Raw genomic sequence first — 4,056 nt, forward strand, 5'->3', positions numbered from 1 at the left:
AGCGGGCAAAATAAAAAACAAACAAATAAAACCGTTTATGCAGCGGTATGTTTCGGTGTGCCACCCTTTCCCAGCACGCCATGCCTCGTAAGTGGTGTGTGAGGGTGAAGGAGCAGCGAGCCTACAAAAAGAAAAGAGTCCCATGCGTGAATGGGATGCATGGAGCCCTGGAGTCCTTTACATTTCTGCCCCTCGCACGCGTTTCGCTCTCCATCAGTGTGCCGCATCGTGTTAGGGAGCGATAAGGAAACAGTCTGAGCGGGAAAACTAGCCGCAGGCGAGGAAAACGAGAGCGAAGCGTGAAAATAGGTTAACTAAATATAAACACAAATGGAAATAAATTTATTTTAGGAACTTTGGCTATCCTATTAGCATTTTGTAGTTCAGTTGTTCCTTTTTTTTATTGTTTCACCCCCAAGCTTTCGGTTCGGCACTCGGCAAAAGTTCCCCGCCAGTGGAGAGAGGCTAGTTTTATTTGGGAAAAACAGCATTTAATCGCCTATGCAAATGGCGAAACGACGGGAACGGGAAGCAGCCGAGGGTTTTCTGCAGCTGCTCCGGGCGAGTAGCTCGTGTTGTCGAGGCTAAGTGGGTACGTTTCGAAAACATTTCGCCACCGGCTTGGTGTTACCGGTGGCGACGAGGGCCATTTTTTTCGCACTGTACCTCAGCGTGGACCAAACGGTGCACGAGATAAGGGAAACTATTAGCGTTCTTTTGCGAGGCGGTTTTCCACCCTGCTCCGCTGCTGGGTTGTTCCTTTCAGCGAAAGATTTGTTTCCTTTGGCTGGTACCGAGAACGGGAAGGACGAAAGCCGCCAGTGGTTTGTCCTTTCATTGTTTCGTCCATGTGCTCGAGTATTTGCTTTATTTAAGCACACGGTATCTAGACCACAACATTAAAACGATTCCGGAGCAGAGAAAAAACTAACCTTTCCCGCAGTTCCGGAGCGTCTTTTTTCTGTCGGTTTGTTATCTCAACATGCAAACGGGTTGCGAAGCGCAACATAATCCTATTAAGTGGTATGCCGTTTAAGCCGACGTCCCTTTTGCGCCCTTCTTTACATTTTCTTACCGTCGAGGCAATTTAGCTCGTTACCTTTCACGGCTTTCAGCCAGAAAAACATGCTTACTTGCATGAATTAACCGCGCCGTGTTGCTTTTTTTCCCTAGCCCGTTTTTATTTAACACGTTCCAAAACAAAATTAAAAGTGTTCAGAGAAGAAAATGTTGAACAATTGAAAAAAAAACCTTGCGGTTCAGGCAATATTTACTTCCAATAGAAACAGATTGCGATTGAACAGCTACCACCAACAGACCGTAGCCGTGATCGTCTAGTGGTTAGGACCCTACGTTGTGGCCGTAGTAACCCAGGTTCGAATCCTGGTCACGGCAGTGTAAAGCGAACACTGTCACGGAGGTCTTAGTTGAATGTGACCTTTTTTTTAAGAAATGCATACAAAAACATAAGAACATTATGTCTGCTTAGTGTATGTATCACTGTATATACAGCTAAATAAAAGTCTCATATGTTGTAAATACACATTTTAATTGCGAACGAATTCGTCGTCATGTGCTAAAAAAATTCCAATGGAAAATCTGGAGAATTGAAAAAAAGTTACTCCCCTTCCGTGACAGTGCGCGATCAATATTTGCACTCAGCTGAGGACAAATATCTCAAAGACACTGCCGTGACCAGGATTCGAACCTGGGTTACTACGGCCACAACGTAGGGTCCTAACCACTAGACGATCACGGCTACCGGGGCGAACTAGCAAACTACCAATCGAAACCGAATCATTACGTGCAATCCAACGCGAAGCAATCGATGCATGCAACGCAACGAAAGAAACCACCCCAAAACACGAGATGAAAACTGCTGACTCCAGTGAAAGCATGCCTGAAACCGAACCAAAGCAAAACAACACAAGAAAAATACCCCAGCGAACGCGATAGTGAATGGCACCGCAAGCAGTAATCGAACAACGCTCAACTGGCTTGCATTATTATTAGCGGGAAACCTGCTTCCATATGCATGAAACCAGAAAGCTCGCTATCATATAAAAAAACGCAATCAATCTTGTTAAGGGTTATTTTAATGTTTGGGCTTACTGGGAAAAAGCACATCTTAAGACAAGATTAAAAGCGCCCTTTTTCTTGCGGGCAACACCCGCAAAAAATATCCACCCCACTAGAACTGGAACCAACGCACCCTCACTTTTCTTTTAGCCGAAGACACTTAATTTTTATTATTATTTTCACGGTTGCATGGACGGGTTTCGAAGTGGTCCTCGGGAACCGCATCAATTCTGGCCCCGCGGGACCCGCAACCACCCACAACAGAGGCTACAAAAACCCGACCACCCTCAAGCCGACACTTTATAAATCTTAATTACGGAACACTTATCTGTCCGATCCGCTCCGAAAGGCGATTGGGCCGGCTCTCCGCGGCAAAGCAATCTAATTTGCCGGCACGGGCGCCCGGGGTCCGCGAAAAACCGAGCGACTCATTCGAGTGGAAGATAAAACTGACACCAACATGGACAAACACTCCTCCTCCTGCTGCCGGTTGCGGGGTCATCTTTTACTCAGCTCCGCGCTGCCGCGGTGTCCTTTCCGGCGTTTTTCCAATCCACTTTGGGAAAGGATCCACCGCCAGTCGCCTCGCTTGCACCCATCCATTCGATTGGTCAGTCGGTTGGGTCGTGTTTATGCGGCCAAAATTCGCCACGTCAATTTTCACCGCATCGGGGCGAGAGAAAAGAAAAACCCGGACGCGCCCTCTGCTCGATGGGCGGACGGTGATAAAAGGAAAAGGCTTTCCCGTCCGCACCCGAAACGGAACGGTTTTCCTTCCTGCTTTTGGGATCGTAAAACAGCCCCCATTCGGTATTCACGGTACTTTACGGCGGCTTAAGGGCGGACGCGCGCTCGTCCGGTCCCCAACGTGCCGGTAATAAATATGCTGTTGCTGTGCTAATTTTTTTTCTGTTTTTGCTTACGATCGCTACCCACGCACCCTAAGTTGTCCCTTGTGGAACGAAATGTGCAAGAGAAGGCAAAAAAACGAAGGACGAAAAAAAAGGATCCTTGCGACATCAAACCGCGGAGACACTTATTATCAGCAGTGTCGTAATCGACGCTCGTCAACAACGGTGATCAAGAACGCGCCGTAAAATGGGAACCAACACAACGGGGGTCTACCTTCATTGCGGTACAACCGCCGGTCGACGGCCGGAAGTACGCAGGAGAAAGCCTTCCTGACAGTGTCTAAGGAGAAAGTGTCTGCTTGGCTTGGTAAAAACCCCTTTCCGACGGCACCCAACCAAAGCGCAATCAATCGATTTCGGTGCGACGATAAAGGCGTCGTGTCCTTGCATTAATGTGCATTCTTTCAAGCGCCAGCCGAGTGCTTCCTTGTTAGCTTTCTTGAAGACCCAAAGTGTGAGTCCAAAAATCACGTCGCATAAATTTTCCTCATTCGAATTTCAAATAAAAATTTTATCACAACCACCTTTACCGTTACCGGCTTTTCGGGGGCAACCTTTCGCCGTTTATGCATAATTCATTGCCCCACGGCTATTGTTGCTGAGTACGCATGAAACGAAAAGGATCAACTTGCGTTGTTGGAGAGTAAGTAAAAAAAAAACAGGTAATTACAAAAACCTCACCCGAATGGTGTTTTTTCCCCTGGGGGCTGGACGGATTGCATCAGCATACCTCGTGGCTCTAATTACGTATTATTTTAACGATCTGAACATAATGTTTCGCTGTCGAAACGATAACATCGATTCGGAAGAGCGAAATACAATGCAAAGAAAAAGCTCCTCTCGGCCAATCAAAACCAAACCCTCGTCGGTTGGTACGCTGCTGCTGATGGATCAATTTGGCAATTAAATTTAATTTCTCAATCATTACATTGATTCGCAGAAGGGTTCATCCGGATACCGGCCGCTTCGAAGCAAGACGCTCACCACCTCCGGGCGGTCCCTTCCAACGCGCGAGAAACGGTCGAAAGTGTTAATTATTCTAATGAATTGCTCCCTATCGCACGGT

General features: G+C 47.2%; 2 non-coding genes across 2 annotated transcripts; one reads left to right on the plus strand and one right to left on the minus strand.

Annotated features, from left to right (window-relative positions):
* The first annotated feature begins 1,323 nt into the window (after nucleotides 1-1,323).
* Trnah-gug (transfer RNA histidin (anticodon GUG)) lies at nucleotides 1,324-1,395 on the plus strand. Its single transcript has one exon. It is a non-coding gene; the product is annotated as a tRNA-His (tRNA).
* Nucleotides 1,396-1,687: 292 nt separating this feature from the next.
* Nucleotides 1,688-1,759, minus strand: Trnah-gug (transfer RNA histidin (anticodon GUG)). The gene has a single exon. It is a non-coding gene; the product is annotated as a tRNA-His (tRNA).
* Nucleotides 1,760-4,056: the final 2,297 nt, after the last annotated feature.

Source organism: Anopheles nili, chromosome 3 (genome assembly GCF_943737925.1).
Source record: "Anopheles nili chromosome 3, idAnoNiliSN_F5_01, whole genome shotgun sequence".
In the NCBI taxonomy this organism is placed as follows: Eukaryota; Metazoa; Arthropoda; class Insecta; order Diptera; family Culicidae; genus Anopheles; species Anopheles nili.